Below are 20,363 nucleotides of genomic sequence, written 5' to 3'. Positions count from 1 at the left end.
AGCTTTATCCGGTATCTTTTATTCAACTGAGCACCCTTTCCACAATATTCTCTCCCTTGTCATGGTAATCCCACTGGAGCACCCATAGCTAGCACCTTGAGTTCAGTACAGTGAGGCCATTCCCATACCCATGGGGAACACCTGGGGAATATGTCAGCACTGCAGCTCGGAGGTGCGATTCCCCTGGCAGATAGACAGATTTGCACTAGCATACTAAAAATAGCAGTATGGATGTTGAGGCAGGAAAGGCAACTTGGGCTAGCTACCAGAGTCCAAGCCAGCCTGACCCCCCCGGGTCTGAGCTCAGGTGGCTAGCCTGAGTCATCACCTGGGCTGCAATGTCCACACTGCTACTATTAGCACACTATCTAAAACCTAGCTAGTGTAAGTCTGTCTACACACCCAGGAATCGCACCTCTCAGCTGCAGTGTAGACATACCCTGACTGATCCCTCCCGCACCCCGTTCTTACGGAGTGTCACCTCCTCTGGGTGCTCTGTGGGTGCCAATATTTTTTTAAACCTCTGTATTTGTGTAAGTTCCCACAGCATTTGCCCTCATTGAAAGACACATTGTTGCTTGCAAAGACCAGGACTCCAGCTTGACTGCTCTGCCTGCTATCATGGCTTCACTATCACACACACAGATAATTTCTATATATTTCCCTTTCAGTATTATCTCTATTGGCTTTGAGAAGGTGCACTATGATTGGAGCAGCCAACCCTGCTTAAGACTGCCTTGCTGAAAGAAAGATTGGGACTGATAGCTGTGGTGGCACTCACCACATGGTACGTCCCACCTCTCACCACACACACCGTGGGAGCTTCTCAATGGCCTTAACTTCTGTCCCTACATTCCCTCTCCGAGCTGGAATCCAAGGTGCTGATCCGTTTGCCTGCTGGAAGGACCCATGTTCTGATGACTGCTGCCATTACCCGATCCTGCCCCTATGTATCATCTGCAAGGGGCCAACCCCCAGATTCCACCACACTGGGGTGCTTTACCTACACCCTAATGTATGAGCACTGGAACCCAGGCAATCCACAGTCCCATTCTAGTCTGACAGCTCAGCTGCTGGCAACATGTGAAGACTATACGCCAGGCCACTGCTATCTCCTGGAGAATCTAGGGTAAAGCACAAACCTCATGTAAAGGAGCCCCCAGCCCCCCAGGGAAACCTTATGGGCATCTCAGCTTTAGGGCTACCCCTAAGTTTCCTGAGAATGGGCTTTCTCCTTCCCACCTAGTCAATTATTTCAGCCCATGGGAAAATTCCTGATTTCTTCCCCATTACTCCTTCCTGCCCCTCGCTGCTTGGGGGTGGGGAGTGGAGGGGGTAAGGGGTAAGGGAGGTGGAGAGCTCAGCAAGTATGCCAACCACTCTGCCCCTCCAGACTCACTCCCAGCTAAGGAGAGATCTTCGCCAAGGGAAACCATCTGCACTTGCTGCCATCCTCCTGGGGCAAGCGGGGTGTGTGTCACCTCACAAGGGAAAAAGCTCTGGGTTCTGCTGTGTGTGTGAGGGGCACAGCCCCTGGCCTGCCCCAGGTGCTACCTCCTACTGATCTGGCTGCGCCGCTGGAGGGTGATTTTTAGGCAGTCCTACTAGAACCCTGCTGGGCACCCTTATGCTCCTAGGGACCCCACCAACTGCTCGAGGTTGCCCAACCGTGTGTAACTGCAGCAGGCTACTCTGCTGCATGCCTCCCTGCCCCTTCTCTTCACAATGCAGATTGGCAGCCCTAGACTGGAGGAAGAGCTTATAAACTTCCCTCTTAGTTGTACAGGAGCTAACAGGCTTTGCTATACCCTTCCCTCCAACCAGCCAGGCAAGGGACCCTGTCTTCAAGCCCAAGAGGAGGCTGAGTGCCCACAAGGAGCAGAGAGTGGTGCAGTTCTTAAAGAGTCGAAGGGTTTTCTTTCCCCTGCTGGCCCAGGCAAAGCCTCCCCACCTCTGAGGAGAGAAGCATTTTTGTTGAATTCTGAATCCCAGAGCAGTCCAGCCCACTTTTAGCCTTATCTATGTGAGCAACGGTTACCATCTAAAATGATAAAGTTATACAGGTTCAGTTTCATTTTTGAAAAAGGCTATTTTTCAATGAAAAAAACTGTGTGTGAAAACTTCTAACCAGTCCTCATAACAAACTCTCATTTAACGCACTCTCTGTACCAAATTCATGGTCAGCTAAGGCCATGTTCACACTAAAGAACTGAGCTGTTGGTAAATGAAGTGGTTATTTAGCATTGCTGTAAGCACCAGCAGGGCAGTGTGCTCTCACGAGCCAGGCTGTTGTGGGTTCAGGCCCATTGCAGGTTTTCCCTACAGCCACATTCACACTGTACTACACCACTGCACTTACACAGCTCTCTGGATACTTGTGTCATAGGTGCTGGAACAGATACCAGAATCATTGGATTATGGGAGATTTTCAAAGTCCTGGGGGGTTACGTTATAGAGCACAGGTATATTGTAGAAGTACAGATCAATCTCTCATAGCAGCCTAGAAAATGTTCACAGTTTCCTAAGGGAAATTTAGTGATGATGTCATTTCTAAGCAGATATTTTAAATTACTGTTCCGTTTGCTTTTCTTGTTTAGCAAGGAAGGTTTTTCTGCTGGAGCTTTTGAAAAGGCAGTTGCAGTGAGGAGATGGAGGATGTTCCAGCAGTACATGTGAAGAGATGGACATAGAGATAAATGCTCATGAGATCAGTCACCTACCACTGCTGCATTTGGGATAGAACACAGACTTTTCTGCTTCAAAAGCACAGAACTGGGATACTTGAGCTAGAGGAGAACCTCCATTTGAGCGTATTAATATAAGGCCTATGACACACAGTTAAGTTATTCTATTAAAACTAGTTCCATCATGGCATTATTCATCTTAATTCTCTCTCTATCTCTTTTCCCTATCTTTGTGCTAGGCAATTGCTATTGTAATGGGCTTTAGAAGCATAATTATTGTCCTTCACCAGCAGGGGACACAGCTGCTGCAGCTTTGAACTGAAAGAGCGACATACTGATGGACCCAAATTCTACCCTGAATCAGCTAAACAGATTGTTTCCAAGAAGATGTAGGAGAGAGTATTAGCAGTTCCCTGGTCCAGAGAGAGATCCCAGGAATACAACCTGGAAAGGTATCAGAGAAGATCAGAGTAAAGTCTGCATGAGGCAGCCTTTCACTCTGTGAGGCTAGGAAGAGCAGACTAAAATGGAGAAATCACAGGAAAGTCTCTGGGTGCCAGAGTTCTTAGCTAGAAGGGCAATATTTTGCAAGAATAATAAGCATCACAACTGACCACAGGTAAAGTAAAGGGTCTATACCTAGAAGTGATTGGAAAAGGCTTTCCTCTTCTTATAAAAATTAAAGCCTAAGTTTAGATGGAGGGGGGGTGGTTTGCAGTGGAAATGAAATTACTGCCTTCTCCTTCCAAGCAGTTTGTCTCTCTGTAATCCTTGTTATGGTGCAATTCAATGAGACTAAGGATTTTGCAATACTTTCAGTAGAGGTTTTAGTCAGTTTTATCTAGCAATCAGAAGAGGGTGCTGTCAGCTCAAATGTTATTTGGATGTTGTTTTGATCATTTTGGTGTTTTTTAATCAGTTGGGATTAATAAAATGTTTATAATGAAATAATTCATTAAGGGTTTTTATTATCGTAGATATTTCATTCCCCACACTGTGCTATAAAGACAATTAGATTTGACTACTACAAGTGGATCAATTCTAGAGCTTTGTAAATACTAGACATTTTCCCCCTATATATACTCATGTAAGTTATCTTATAATGTATTTGCTCTGGTTATGCTCACATCCTTTTTTACATGTTTACTTTCCAGGCACATTCATTCATGCAATCATGTTTTATTGACATGAATATTTGCAAGAAGTGAATTCCAAAGATCCATGAATAAGTGTTTTTGGAAAAGAATTTTAAAATTTGCATGAGCCCATATTAATACCAGTAATGACTGCATGTTTATCTAATCATGAAACGGAAACCAAAACATGCGATTTAGAGGACTAGTAGCGAAGATATTATAACTATCTCACAGACAACTGATTAATTGAATTGTACAGATAAATAAACCAGATTAACTTCATGAAGAGCCAGGGCCATCAGTAAATCAGTTTTGTTTTGGTTTTATTTTGAGTCCTGATTCAGTAAAGCATTTAAGCACTGGTTTAACTTTAAGGAGTACAGGTAGTGATATGAAAATACCAGATTTTTTTATTTGTTTTAATAAAATAGTTTCAAATATTAATGATAGATCAAAACCTACTAAAAGGTTCTCTGATGTATATGGCTCCTTCAAATTTTTGGAGGTACCAGTGTTCCAAGATGATCAAATTATGTTTACTGGCACCACCAGATCACACATATGCAGTAGTAAGGCAGCCTCCAAGTTTTCAGATTGTGCATTGTTGATTTTCATGTTTTCAATACTCAGTGTGTATATATATATATATATATATATATATATATATATATATGTGTGTGTGTGTGTGTGTGTGTGTGCGCGCGTGCACACAATTCCCTACTTATGTGCGCACACACTTTTCGAAACACATGCTTGGGTGCTCTTTGAAGGAGCCTGCTTTTCTCATTCGCATGCTATCCCAATAGCAGCATCAATGCAGAAAGGAAGAATCACACGCCAACATGAAATAGAAGCAGCCACCACAGGCATGATTCTTCACAGCCTTGCACTGTGGTGTACTGCACAGCACAGCCTGTACAAAGCAGATGTAAAACACCGTTAAATTAGAACGGTAGAATTTTAGTCTCACTTTGTAAAAGTGAGAATGACTACACAAGCTGCAAGGTAGGGGAGAATCAGGCCTCATGTCTTCTATTTGTCTGCACAGTGCCTTGCACACTGTAATGGTGTGACGACTCACTGGTGGCCCTCTGGTTGTCCAGGCCCTCTGCAGGCCAGTGTCTCGCCTTGCCACTGGCCCCCGTGTCTCTCCCGGACCCCAGTTCCCCTCTACGTCAGGGTTTCTCAGCCTGCAGTACCCCACAGTCTCGCTGGGTCTCCCCTCCTCAGGGAACCCCCAACCACCTCGCCTCAGTCTTTGGCTACCACCAGTCACCGTCTAGCCCCTGCTCACTGGGGTGGACTGCAGTATAATTGCCACTCATCATCAGCAAGGAGGGTTTGAACCTGTTGCCTCTGCCTACCCTTGGGCTGCCCTCTCTGCAACCCCAGTACCCTTGTTGGCCTTTAACAAGGCCTGCAGTCTGGGGGAGTGGTATGCCAGGTTGGAGCTCCCCAGGTCCTCTGGCCTTCCCCCAGCCCTGCTCCACTCTAGGCATTCTGTTCAGCAGCCAGGCCCATCGCTCTCAACGGCTAGAGAGAGACTCTCTGTGTGTTCAGCTTCTGGCCCCAGCCCTCTTATAAGGGCCAGCTGGGCCCTGATTAGGTGGCCCACAGCTGTGGCTGCTTTTCTAATCAGCCTAGCTGTCTCCGCTGCACCCTCTCCAGGGCTGCTTTTACCCTTCCTGGGCCGGAGTGGGGTGATCACCCCACTACACACAGCGATTTTGTGCTGAATACATAATAAAGTATAGATACTGATGTTTATTATTGCACTTAAGAAAAACACAATAGAGCATAATAAAGATCACAAAATACGTAGACTGGGCTGCTACCACCAGTTCTCTTCAACCCTTGGCAGTGGCACTGGAACATTTTTAGTAGTGGGGGGTGCTGAAAGCCAGCCTCCTTACCCCTGTCCACGCCCCCCACCTAATTGAGGCTGGGAGCAGGGCTGTGGCTCCTGGAGGGGGAAACCTGGACAGGGGTAAGGGTCCGAGGCTGTGGCCACAGCTGGGGGCGGGCATGGGGCCAAAAGCAGACCCCTGGGCAGGGGCCAGCAGCTGGGACCCCATGTGCGGGGCCAGGAGCAGAGCCCCCGCCATGGGGCCGGATGCGGGGCCCTGGGAGTGAAGCCCTGGGAGTGGGGGGTGGTGTCAGGGCCCTAGGAGCAGAGCAGGGGAGTGTGGCCGGTTGCTGGGACCTGAGCCCCAGGTGGGGAGATGGGGAGTGGAGTGCTGGGCATGGGGCTAGTGCCTGGGGAGCGGGGCCAGTGACCAGGACCCGGGCGCAGGGCTGTGGAGCGGAGTCCCGGGCAGAGGGCTGGGATCAGGGCCCCAGGCGTGGAGCCAGCGGCTGGGGAGCAGAATGCGGGGCCATCCCCCAGGACCCAATCCAGGAAGTGGAGCCCCAGGCGCAGGCCCGGCAGCCTCACATAAAACCTGGGGGTGCTGCAGCACCCCCCCTCACCCTTACTTCCTGTGCCTATGACCCTTAGATGGATTTTCTCCCATAGTTAAGTTCCTCTACCTCAGACTTCACTTTGGACATCTGGCTAAGCTGCAAATAAAGACGCGCCACAGCAAGTCTCAGAGCCTGGGTCAACTGACTTGGGCTCGCACTATGGGGCTAAAAATAGCAGTGAAGACATTCCCGCTTGAGCTCAAGACACCCCCACCTCCCAGTTTCAAAGCCTAAGTGGGAACATCTACACTGCTATTTTTAGCCCATAGGGTAAGCCCAAGTCAGTTGACCCAGGCTCTGAGACTTGCTGCCGTGGGTATTTCTTGGTGGTGTTTTTTTGCAGTATAGACGTACCCTTTGAGGCCTGGGAAAGAAAGTTTCTGTCTCAGTAGCACTCTCTCCATGACCCTGAATGTGATCATCTGGGTTTTTATAGCCCTTTTCATTCCCAGAGGACTTTGCAGCTTTTCCCTCCTAAGGATTTGTCTCTGCATTTTGTATATTCTGCATTTTATGTCAAGCTTTTTTAAACAACTACACTGCAGTAACTTTGTTAAAGCTTCTCCAGAACCAACCACTGTGAAATTTTCCTCCTTCGTTTCCCCAGCTGCTCTTTTGCAGCTGTGGTATTTTAATCACCATTAAAATGTGTACATTTAGTATTGTCAAGCACCTGTGTGGAGATCTCACATTTGCTGTAGTTCTTCATGGGATTAGGGAACTCAAGAGCTCAGAACAGAGGACCCATTATTTTTTCCATTGCTGTTACAATATAGCCCATATATGCTTGATTTCTCACATCTACTTACAGAGTCTCCCCCCAAAACTGTTCTCCATTAAACTATGAGTAGCTAAAATGAAAATTCTTAGGCTAGTATTTTTATTCTTCTAATATTGTCTGGCTTGATAAAATGCCACCCACAATTTTACTCTGAAGTTTACACTTGTGTTGAATCTTAGCTTTATTGGTTATTTTTGAGAGGTAATGAAAAATTCACATTCACATGCAATTACATCTGCTTTGAAAGTTACATGAGTGTCGAATCCTGAATATATGCATATATAGAATTTATGTATTTTGCATGCAAAATGCAGTATGCAGTGTTTGAATCTAATCTAGCATTTGAATGAAATACAGTAAAATCTTATGGCCAAAAGAGACTCTAAGCATACACACTAGACTCTAAGCACACACACACTACACTCTACTCACCCCTAAGCTAGATTTCTTGAATCACTTGGGAATAAAGCACTGCTTTTTGGGCCTCCTTGTATTCAACAACAGTGATTGAAATGCATCTTAACAGGATACATTCTCACTCTCTCTATACACACTACTTGAAAAATATGGCTTTATGGACTAGCATTCTAACTGGTAGATTTTTCAACAGTTAAGAGACTGCTTTTCAATTACCAGCATCAACAGTCAGAGCAGAAGTCAAACCAAGTAATAAACAGAATTCCTGGGTGTCGACATGCTGAGAGAGGTTACTCCATAGAGTAGTCTTTAGGGAAAGAGTTAAGAAAGCATGAGAAGGAAAATATAGCAACCTTGCTCCACTGAGTCTGTTTATACTAATAGGGAAATGGCTGATATTGGACAGGGCTCTGCTGTGAGGAGAATCTGTCTATAGCCATTTCAGATTCAGGCTCATGGCATGTAGTGTTTCTAAGAAAAATGCAGAAAAATGAAAGACAGAAATTGTAGAGAAGGAGAATAAAAACATTTTTGTCTTTCCTGTGAAGTTTTTCTTTTGACAAACCGCATACAGCATATAAGAAGCTCACCCCCACTATTGTGGGTTAGGACAATTTTTCTTTTCTGATCCACATTATAGAACCTGCTGCTCTCCCCCCGCACACACACACACACACGCTGAGGCTCTGCTATATATTCTGCATCTTTTCTGAGTGAGGTTCATCCAAGAGCCCAGCAACCACACAAGGCCTTAGCACTGCTTGAGCCCTCGTTAAAGGTGATGGGACAAGGGCAAAGTAGCCATGCAGAACCCCATCCCTGCAAGCTGGAGGGAATCTCAACATCAGTCCTCGAGGGGGACTTTAGTGGATTGGAGAGGGAAATTTTGCCCTGAACAAGTATTACAAATACAAACGCATGCCTGGCATGATCTGAGAGCTAGTAATACACTGTTTCAGACGTTGCCTAGCAAATTCAATCAGATTCATCTAAGGGATTATAATAATGTAAGCAATAATCACTCTGTTTCTATATGCCTGGAAGAAAACTGGCACAGGTGTAATGAGAACATCGCAAGCTGACATTAATGAATTGCCATTTTTCTATTATTATTATAGTGACTGCTGTCTCTCTCTGGCAACACACACACCACCAGACTTTGAGTGATTACTCCTGAAACTACTCATTAGGAGTTGGGTTTACTGGAACTCACAGCAGAATGGTGGGGAGAATATGAGCATGTAACAGTCATTTCCGATAGATGCTCCCATCCCCAAATTAGACATGTTGTGATAGGGAGGATTGAAATACATCCTGTCCCACAAAACTCTAAGGGTTTTAATTCTTTCCTTCACACTAATGCCCATTTAATAAGTAAAGGCTGGACAAAAAGTGCACATTTTGGGCCAGATTTTCAGAAGACCTCAACTCAACCAATGTAAAAGGCCAGATTTTCAACAGAACTCTGCATATCAGGTGACCCAGGCTGGAACCAGGTTTTAGGTTAGGCTGTTGAAAGTTATTTCTGTGTTTGCAGATATTCTCTCTATGAATTGTCTTGTTTGGTGTTTTAATTTTCACTCTTGAATCTACAGAGATCACTGTGTGGTGTATCCAAAAATCCAGAGAAAGGAGCTGTTGTTTATCTCTCTCCTAACCATCACTGAAGGCAGCATGATACCCATTGCAGCACTCTTTTACATATATTGCAAATGTAAGTAAAATATTTCAAACTTTTTATAACTCTGTGAGAAGGGATTTTTTTCTCAGCAGAAATCTTACAAACATCTGCTCTGTTCAGTGCCTCACTCTGCAAAGAATGGGTAGTTGAACTACTTCATTATTGAAAGTGTCCAAGGGCAGTGTTCTGTTTCATAGGTCCCAAAGAATTTTTTGAATATTTGTGCCTTGGGTAGCTTCAGCCTCTACTAGCACTGGAAATAAATGGGTTGTGACTAGCTGCTTCTCTGGCCCCAATATGAGAGGGAGCAACAGGCCCTAAGTTGTTAAGGCTTTGCATGTTCTCAAACAATGATATTTGCTGTTTGTATTGTTCTTAAGGCTGGTCCTGAAAGCCTGACTTGATTATATGTATAAGAGTAGAGCTCTGTGTATTGCCTAATGTGATTCAGCTAATGATTTAAGCCCCACATTCTTCTTTTTTGTGTAGTTTATATTGTTTGCTAATAAATATTTCCCTTCTCATAAAAATCTGAAAGCTTTTAGTAAGGCTGACTTACTTCTATTAGTCACCAACATTTCTACATAAAATATCACCAGTACATTTATTTCAGTGCTGCCTGCTGCTTCAGGAAGCCTTCTGATTATGGAAACACCATTTATTCTAATTATTACACAAATAAAATCATTGGTCAACCTGCCAGGTTAAAGTCCTGCATTTAATTCTTACTTTCTATTGTAACTGCGCCAACAGGGGCTCAGAGCTCTTGAGTGACATCCATCCTATGCTCATTGACTTAGGAATGCAGTTGGAGGGAAGTATCCAGCTTCCTTTGGCCAGAGTCTGGGTTACCAAGATGTGGGACCATTGAAGGCACAGTAGGAAGTACAGGGGAGAAAAATGGAGGAATCCTAGAAGAGATCTCAGATTAAAAAACTCACATCACACAGAATTTTGTAATAAATCTAGCACAAAAGATATAGGACCGTATCCTGAAGTCAGCCTTTGCTCAGCCTACTCTGCCAGTGAAGTCAATGGGAATTTGACAGCCTGATTAAATGCTGCAGGAACCAGCTTTTTTTTACCAGAAAAAGCAGAGGTTTACAAACAGTACCCAGTTCACATAGTGGATGAATTCTGACTTAAAATATGCAATTGTTCCCATTTCCTTTTCTCCAAGAATCATAAAAAGTACAATGAAAATGGTATAGTTAAAAGTTATGTGTAAAGAGCCACAAAGTTATTTCCTCATCACAATGAGTATAATTGTATTGCTTCAAATACGCCACAGACACGACCCCATATAACAGAGAACCATACAGTGCCATGTAAATTCTATCTGTTTCAGAATTATCACAGCTGGCAGATAAACTAAATGATTGAATGTCAGTTTGCAAAACCCTGACGCACACCAACAGTGATTTCAGCCTTCTATAGGGCAGCCCTATAGAAGTCTCTTCATCATGTAGCTAACTTCTAAAGACTTTTCTAAAGACTCTGGAGAGTCTCTTCATCATGTAGCTAACTTCTAAAGACTTTTCATCCTCACTGTTTTCAAGGGCACAATCTGCTTTTCTTGTACTTTTCAGATACTATTTAAGGGATACGGCTTCAATATTACGTTACCAATGACTTAATGTAGATTGACACCCCCTGAGAGTTTTGCTGGAGTAGGGAATTTAGGGTTGGTCCCTATATTTAGACACTTTGGTTAAAGATTTAAGAGTGATGTGGTTGTGATATGTACTAGTCATAACCTGGAAATGTCTCCCACAATATCACCAGTGGTAGAATGAAGTATGAACATTTTGTTCATTCTATTGCTCAGTTACACACTATTAACTAAGGAGATTTTCTGCATTGTGATCATTACCATTGTTATAGCACTGCAAAGTGAAGTGACAAGGATTGCTTAAGAAGGCCCTCCTATACAAGGTGTTCTCACATGTTAACTTCTTCAACATCCGTACAGCCACTAACACAGTATACTTGCCATTAGACAGAGGATGGCACTTATTTTCTTTCCCCCTGATTGCACAGAATGCACATTAACTCTTTTGTAAATAGGCCATTGAAAATAAATGGATAATCTACACCTCTACCTCGATATAACGCTGTCCTCAGGAGCCAAAAAATCTTACCGCGTTATAGGTGAAACCACGTTATATCGAACTTGCTTTGATCCACCGGAGTGTGCAGCCCCGTCCCCTCCAGAGCACTGCTTTACCACGTTGTATCCGAATTCGTGTTATATTGGGTCGTGTTATATTGGGGTAGAGGTGTAATAGAGAAACTGACCCAAAGCCTATGGAAAGTCTCCCATTGACTTCAAAGGACTTGGATCAGGCCCTAAAACTCCCTATTGCTAACATTAGTGGAGGGGACAAAACCTGGTGGAAATTTCCTGGGGAGATGCAGGAGGAGGGAGAGGTAGCTCCATAGCATGCTTCTCACGGAAACCCATCCATGCCATTCAGCAGGGTTCACACGCAGTGGGGCGGGATGTGTGCATGATGGTGGCCAGGCCAGGAAAAGACCACTTTCCAGAGCATCAATACACCCTCCAGGCAACCTTTGGAAGATAAAGCTGCTGACATGGTCAGTATTTTCTCTGCAGCTTTCTGGTGGGGATTTGGGACAGTAGCTAGTGAGAAACCAATAGAAGCACAGCTCCAGAGGGAGTCATGCTGCCTTGAGAGGGTGATGCAGTCAGGTGTACAAATGTCCTTACCCCTTGCTCCGCTCTGAAGAGGCGAAGGGGGGAGTTCCAAAGAGAAAAAAGACAGAGAGAAAGGTGAAGAGAGGGTTAAAAGAGAAAGAACCAGTGAACAAACTGGAGCATAAAGAGTAACTGGAGAAGGGACTTGACACTAAAGAAAAGGGGGGGGGGACACCAGAACTTGTGGGTGAGGGAATTGTATTTTGTTTAGATATGTTCCAGTATTTTATTGTATTTCCCTGGCAGACATATCACAGCTCTGTGAGTCTGGGGGAGAGGGCTGACAGAATGATGTTGCTGTGGGGATTTCAGTCTTACTGATTTATGCAGTTACTGTTGGTTTTGTTACTTAACGGACCATACTTTTTTTCAAATGACATGCTGCAGAAGCAGGTATTCTTCCACCCCACCCACCCCGACATCCAACATTGATTTGGAAGCAGAGATGGTTTAAATGATTTTGTTTTAATTGAAGGGATTTCAAAGGGGGACACAGGAAAGGGATGAAATTGGTCCAGTTTGCCAGCTGCCAGCCAGGACACAGACATACTACTCTTCAGCCAGCTGGTCAGCCAGGAAGAATGCTACACTAGTCAACTAGTCTAGCCAAGCAGCGAGAATGCTCCTAAGAATGCTACCCTTTGGCTGCCTCTTCTACTAGATTCTAGACTGCAAACAATACTGGTAGAAGCAGTATAATTTCTCTGCTGATGACTTTGCTACTCTGAGCACACATGTGAATTTCATCGTGCTGGCCACGTACTCTGGATACTGCAGTTAAAAATCTTATGTTATGATTAAACAAGCTGGCATCATTTTGGTATTAGCCTTACAGGGGGCTTTGTTGTCTTCTCTCTGAGTAACTTTGATGCATCACTAGCATGGACATTGTAGGCTCAGTTCTCCCCTGTATCTGAACTCAGCTTGGTACAGGGGATAGGTGTCAGGGAGCTGGTTACAGCTCCATGATTCTGGATTGACCTACGAGTAGAGGATGTTATGCCAATGGAGGGTCAGCATAGCAGAGTTCTGCTCTATCACATTCCTGACACACCCCCATCCCAACTCTGACACGACTCCTCCCTCCCCTGGCAAACTCACTATGCTAGGGGAGGGGAGGGGATTCGTGCAGCAGAGGCTTCCTCTGGATTTATGCTATTGGAGAGTTCCCTGACATGAATTTTCCTCTGGCCATTCAATACAAGAATTTGGTCGTATCTGGCTCTATATTGCTATTCCTTAATAAGTCTGTGACTTTTCAGCTTGGAAAAGAGATGACTAAGGGGAGATATGATTGAGGTCTATAAAATCATGACTGGTGTAGAGAAAGAAGATAAGGAAGTGTTTACTACTTATCATAACACAAGAATTAGGGGTCACCAAATGAAATTAATTGGCAGCAGGTTTAAAACAAATAAAAGGAAGTATTTCTTCACACAACGCACAGTCAACCTGTGGAACTCCTTGCCAGAGAATGTTATGAAGGCCAAGACCATAACAGAGTTCAAAAAAGAACTAGACAACTTTATGGAGGATAGGTCCATCAATGGCTATTAGCCAGGATGGGCAGGAATGGTGTCCCTAGCCTCTGTTTGCCAGAAGCTAGGAATGAATGACAGGGGATGGATCACTTGATGATTACCTGTTCTGTTAATTCACTCTGGCGCACTTGGCACTGGCCATTGTCGGAAGAGAGGATACTGAGCTAGATGGACCTTTGATCTGACCCAGTAGGGCCAGTCTTATATTCTTATGTTGATGCAGGGCTCCACAGTGCTAAAGATCACTATCTTTCTCCTCCACAGTCAATGTCTCCTATATTTTCATCTATACGTATGTGCGGTGCCAGTGTGGTAAGGATGTGGTCCCATTCTTGTGGTCCTTGCTGGTGTTAATAAGCAAATCATTCTCATTGGTGAGGCCCATGCCCCTGCTTTAAATTATATTCTAGCATGCCTGGCCCTCAATATGCTTTACTAAATGAACATAGATCTCAATGCTGCAAGCCCTCTGGATGCAGAACTCTCCTTGTTTTCAACAGGCGTTCCAAACATGCAGAATGAAAATTTTGCCCTATTCAAGTCAACGACAACTCACACTAGGGCCAGAATTTAACCCAGAAAGCATGCAAGACTTGAAGCCTTTAATAGAATTTTTGGCAAGGGGTGAGGCTCACTTTCTTCATGCAAAGGTGGAGCATTTAATAGGGCATTTATAAACATTCCAGGGAAACAACCTGGGTTTGGAGTTATATTTTATGTTTTTCAAATTTTACTTCAAATATAAATCATGCAAAAGTTTCCCATAGATCCAGGAAATGCTATGAGTATTAACATCAAGTAAAAATACTCTTAGCTATATTAATGTTTGGCCAACACCATTTTGCAGTGCAGGGACCTGAGCCAACTTCTACTACAGCCAATGAGAATCTTTTCATTGACTTCCACAGCCTTTGGATTGAACTTTAAGTCCTCAAAGGAAATATCTTATATGAAAGGAATGAATAAATCTGAGAAGACATGCTCTCATTCAAAGTACTCTTGTAAGTTCATAAAGCAAACATTATCTTCTGAAATATATCCACAAAAAACAAAAGTCATTAAATCTGTCTGAAAGACAAAAGCTTAACGACTTAATCACAATTATTCTCCAGATGATCAACACTTGTTTGAGAAGATAGATTCAATTTACCTCAGTAGAAGTAGATGTGTCTTTTCACTGCATGAGAGTTTAATAAATGATGACAACCAGTTGGGATAAAAAACCCTAAATATAGCATCTTGATACTTTATATGACATCAACAAATGTAGGGAGAAGTCTGCACTGGGATTAAGAATCTCTTGCTTGTGTATCGACATTGCAGCCACTGTGATTGTTGCTCTTTAAATGTGGGATATTATCCCACAAAATTAAATGTTATGAGATTGCCGAAAAAGCATGAAGACCCTGGGCCCATTCAGCCCTGTTTTAAGCAATTGAAACTCTTTCAATATCAGTGAATTTGCCTCCACTAACATGTGGGCTGAATGTAGCTGTCTCTTTCAGACTGGAGAAAAGGCAAAGGTTTTGATTCCTGTTGATATCTAATCAAAATCAGAAATTTTGTAGGGCTGTTTTAGAGACAAACTTCATGAAGGGCAGCCTGACAGATTCAGGAGATATATGTCTTTTACATCTGTCCTGTATATAATATGTTTTTAGCAGGCTTGACTGAATTCAATTTTTATTTTTTTTATAATTTTGAGCAATGTCTATTTTTAAGCACTTTTCAATTTTTATCAATTTAAATTTTCAGAGTTGTGGGAAATTATTAGGGGGATTAGACAATTATTTACTGATAGTTGTTAAGATTCAAAAAGTTAAAAGCTTTGTGACCATTAAAACATAAATTGTCAATATCACATGTTAAAATATACAAAGTAAATATCCTTAAATCAAACTCTATTAAGTTCTCAAGTGACATTTTACTTACTTTGTCTATCTGTAAATTTCTATTATCAATAGAAATATTTGTCAGTTTGTGCATACTGTGAAATCAACATTTACTGACCTTTACCAATACAAATCTAATCCTTTCAAGCCTAGCTTTAAGAAAAAGAAAAACATCTTAATAATCTTCAAAAGTTCTGATAGCTGTATCTACAGCTGGGCATGGAAAGATGCTTAAGTTTTTGTATTGGAGGGAACTTTCAATTTTTTATTTTCTTCTTTATAATGTAATATTGACTTTAATGCTTTGACCGCCTGTTATGAGAGAACTGGATTTGACATAACCACAGGGGTAAAATTAAGGCGGTGCAGGCTGGTACGGCGTACTGGTAAAAAGTGGCTGCTGGTACCGGCTCATACAGCTGACTTTAAAGCACTTTAACATCGTTGCACCTTTTGCCCCCCTCTGGGCCACCAATGTGGGGGGGCAAAAGGAGCAGCTGCCTCACGGCTGACAATTTAAAAGGGCCTAGGGCTCCAGTCATTGCTGCCGCTACCACGGCAGCGGCCACAGCCCCAGAACCTTTAAATCGCCACTGGAGCCCTGGGCGACATGGGCCAGGCAGTGAAGATGAGCTGGCTGGGGGATGCTGACCCCCAGCCCTGCCCCTTCCACCTGAGGCCCTGTCCCTTCAAGGGGGGGGGGGGGCGGAACCAGCCCCATACAGGTAAGATTTCAATTTTACTTTCACCCCTGCATAATCACAGCCATTTTGTGTGCTCAGACACCATTAATTGGAAGCAAGAGCACCACGTAGTCAGAAATAATTTGGCCTATGCCTAAGCAGACAAGACAAAAACAGCTGCACAGCTGGAGAGTTGCTAATAAGAATAGATAGTGACAGATTCATGAGAATGAAAGGGAGAGTGGACAGTTGACCTTGGATCTTGGTGTCTGACTCTGAGTTTTGCTGGGAATTGCTTTGCTGATAAGTAGTAGTATGAATTATTTTGCTGATGCTAGGAAAATTGTTAACACACTAGGGGTTATTACTGTATTAGTTATGTGCTTTGTTTGGAGAAACATATAAAGAGATTAGTGTGTGTAATTTGGAGAAGTTCGGAGTGGATTTCAATGAGCTAGGAGACTGACATCCAACTCCCCAGCAGCTAAGACAAATGCTGGCCATTGGGAAACTACTGCTGACCACTCCACACCATCTCAGATTTTGGGCAACAATATCTGGGGTGCTCTAGACTATTGCTATTTTAGATGTGTGCTTGAGACTCAATAAAAATAAAGATTTTGGGGGTGAAAGCACTCGTGTACCAATCATTTATCAAACGGAGGATCTGTGTCCCCATTGATTTATGACCTGACACCACCTGGAAAACAGAGATTAGTTACCATAGTTTCAAATTCAGAAAACCCCAGATAACACATCAATTGCTGTTTCCAGGTTGGTCCCAGGAATAGACAAGGCATTTTTAATCCTTCAGTTGATTCAACTATAATACCCACACTAAAGTCTATGTCCTGAATCATCCTCTCTTGTGGGAAATTCTGGGAAAGAGTTGCCAGCAAGGATCCCCTCAGAGTTCTTCCTTGATCGTTCCATCAGTGGGACCTCTACAGAAAAGGCCACAGAACCTATCCCCACATCTGGCAGATGTGAATGGCTCTGACTCCTGACAGTCCCATCCTGGTCTCTGACAGCACAACGCACAATAGGAAAGGTGGGACCCTCTATACTAAAGCTAATACTGCATCGCAGAAATGACATAAGCCACAGATGAGAACAATGTGTGGGTGTGGCCACTTCATCTGGTCCTGTCTCCAGCCTGTCCACTCTTTCCCCTTCCTGCCCAGTCTGAGTCCCTTCTCCTATATAGAACATAAGAACAGCCATACTTACTGGGTCAGACCAAAGGTCCATCTAGCCCAGTATCCTGTCTTCCAACAGTGGCCAATGATAGGTGCTTCAGAGGGAATAGGTAATCATCAAATTATCCATCCCCTGTTGCCCATTCTCAGCTTCTGACAAACAGAGGCTAGGGACACCATTCCTGCCCATCCTGGCTAATAGCCATTGATGGACCTATCCTCCATGAATTTATCTAGTTCTTTTTTTGAACCCTGTTATAGTCCTACCCTTCACAACATCCTCTGTCAAAGAGTTCCATAGGTTGACTATGCATTGTGTGAAGAAATACTTCCTTTTGTTTGTTTTAAACCTGCTGCTTATTAATTTCATTTGGTGACCCCTAGTTCTTGTGTTTTGAGGAGTACATAACACTTCCTTATTCACTTTCTCCACACCAGTCATGATTTTATAGAACTCTATCATATCCCCCCTTAGTCATTTCTTTGCCAAGATGAAAAGTCCCAGTCTTATTAATCTCTCCTCAGATGGAAGTGGTTTCATACCCCTAATCATTTTGTTTCCCTTTTTGGAACCTTTTCCAATTCCACTATATCTTTTTTGAGATGGGGTGACCAGAACTGCATGCAGTACTCAAGATGTGGGCATACCATGGATTTATATAGAGGCAATATAATATTTTCTGTCTTATTATCTATGCCTTTCCTAATGATTCCCAACATACTGTTACCTTTTTTTTTCTGCCACTGCACATTGAGTGGATGTTTTCAGAGAACTATTCACAATGACTCCAAGATCTCTTTCTCGAGTGATAACAGATAATTTAGACCCCATAATATTATTTGTATAGTTGGGATTATGTTTTCTAATGTGCATTACTTTGCATTTATTTATATAGACCCTGGACCCATCCTCAGCAGAATCCAATGAGTGCTAGAGATTGCTGCATAGGTGTGAGATCCTTCTTTCTGCTCAAGAGGAGTCTTGAGATGGTCCCTTCCATAAGTGCATCTATTCCCGTGTTATCAGAGGAATCTTGAAGATTTCTGCTTGTTTTTGTCAACATCTTGGGCCAAAAATAAATAAATAAATAAACAAACAACATTGATGAATGAAATAAAGCTTCCATGAGTCTAATCTGTTTCAGTAATTATTAAATTGGTGGGAGTGAAAAAAATGAAGTAGATGAGAAACAATTACCTAGTGGGTCCAAAGCCAATGGAGGAAACCTCATGCGTTTTTTGTTGTCTGGATCCCATCACTTCGTTGTTCGGTAGCTTGCTGCAGTTATCTTCACCTGTCATTTGAACAAGAAGGTCTATTTGTGCCAACAAAAAGGAAAAATATTAACCAGTGATCTGTATCTGGAAAGGTAAAAGGTGCAGGGCTTATCACTGCTGATGTGAGAAATTCAACATGGGGACAGCAAGCAGTGGTGAATCTGCTCATCTATAAGCCATCTTGTTCCCCTCTCCCCTTTTTAATAAAAATGGGATTATTACTCCACAGCTTGCCCAGAATAAAGCCCTCGGCATGCCCCAAAGATTTACATGCATGGCTTGTTTTGAATTTACTTCGAAAATGCACCATTTAACACAGAATGTTCTCAGGGGAAAATTTCCCAGACCTCCCTTTTATTGCTTTTTAATTCCTGTGTGCACAAATGCATAGATAATGATATTTGGAGAACCATTCCATACATCCCACTGGTTTGGAAACACTTCCCTTGTGTCTATCTTTAACTGACTTTATTGCTAGCGGTAGGAATATTATTTCACTTGCTATATGCTAAAATTCTCTTTTGCACGAAAATGATTAATAGTATTTTTACCCATAATGCCTGATTGTACATTCTACTTCTAAACTAATGTGTTTGTCTCCAAATGCTAACTAACTCACTAGTGTGCTCACTGAGGAAATTAAGACTGCAAGGCATTTTTTCAACCTTGACAGACACTGAGCAGTAGCATTTGGGTAACTATTCATGTATAACTGATGTGAAAGCTTTACTTTTGAGCATCTAGGGGAGAAACATGTGCCTGCCTGTTTCAGCTTGATAGAATGATTTCAGGTCTATCTCTTGGATCTGCTCAAGCTAACATTTATCATTAAGGTAACACTTCATATTAACTCCTTGGATCTAGCTTTTGGGAATTCCAAATGCTGAGCAATAATGCAGTGACATTTACAATAGTTTTGGGGAATCCAAGCAGCCTGCTTCAAGAGGTACAGAGAATTGTTTCAGAAACATTACTCCCAGGATACTGCACAGTATCGCTACAAGTTTAACAAATTCTCTCTTCTTTTTCTGGACTTAATATCAAATATCTAATTATAGCCTGTTTTATAGTTGTATAATCTATGTGTAATAATACAGAAAACAGCAGATTTTCCCCTTTATGCAAATTTAGCTGCCATTACTGCGAATGAGAATTACATGGGGGTACATCAAGATTATATCATCCCTTGTTTCATTAACTGGCTAATATGTATGAGGGATCTAGGACTTTTGGCCACAGTACTATTAACTTTGCAGTACCATCTAATTCACTAGTAATAGCAAGTGATCTCATGAGTCTTTAGTGTTTTTCACATGGTACTGCTAACTTTCACGAGAATGTGTATGCAACAGATGTTCTGCAAAACTATTTTAACAAACAGTATAGCCTGCATAATGCTTGAAGGAATCAGTGGACAAAGTAACAGTTACATTGCCGAGTGCCGTATTGATAAGCATTTAGATGCCACATTGATGAGTGAAGTTGAGAAGCTGAATAGAAGAACTACTAGCACAAAGCCAGGCAGATGAAATTTAGTATGGGGGAAGGGATCAAGGGAGAAATAAATATCTATCAATATAGCAAACAAACCCAACCATCCAGACTAGCGAGCAAACAGGAACACCTTGCCCAGCCAGCCCCATCCTTGAGTTCTAAAATGGCCCTAATGACCTTGGTAGTAAGTGCATGCGCAGCTAATAATTCTATGATTGGGTTTTCAGGCCCAGTGCTTGGAACGAGTATAGCTGGATGCATGGTCACTGTGAAGGGTAGAATCTTAAACAACATTAGGAAAGAATCCATATGTAAGGGTAAGAGCGAAAGGAGTGCTTCATGCATACAAGCAGATAACCTGTGCTACAAATCCTCAGGCCCATAACAAGCAGAGA

At 42.9% G+C, this 20,363-nt stretch overlaps 1 long non-coding RNA gene across 1 annotated transcript; it reads left to right on the top strand.

The window, feature by feature from the left end:
* The first annotated feature begins 3,008 nt into the window (after positions 1-3,008).
* LOC122174350 (uncharacterized) lies at positions 3,009-18,283 on the top strand. Its single transcript, XR_006176043.2, has 3 exons — positions 3,009-3,303; positions 9,077-9,195; positions 18,093-18,283. It is a non-coding gene; the product is annotated as an uncharacterized LOC122174350 (long non-coding RNA).
* Positions 18,284-20,363: the final 2,080 nt, after the last annotated feature.

The sequence above is a fragment of the Chrysemys picta genome, chromosome 7 (genome assembly GCF_011386835.1).
Source record: "Chrysemys picta bellii isolate R12L10 chromosome 7, ASM1138683v2, whole genome shotgun sequence".
NCBI classification, from domain to species: Eukaryota; Metazoa; Chordata; order Testudines; family Emydidae; genus Chrysemys; species Chrysemys picta.
This window is presented reverse-complemented; position numbering and strand designations above follow the sequence as displayed.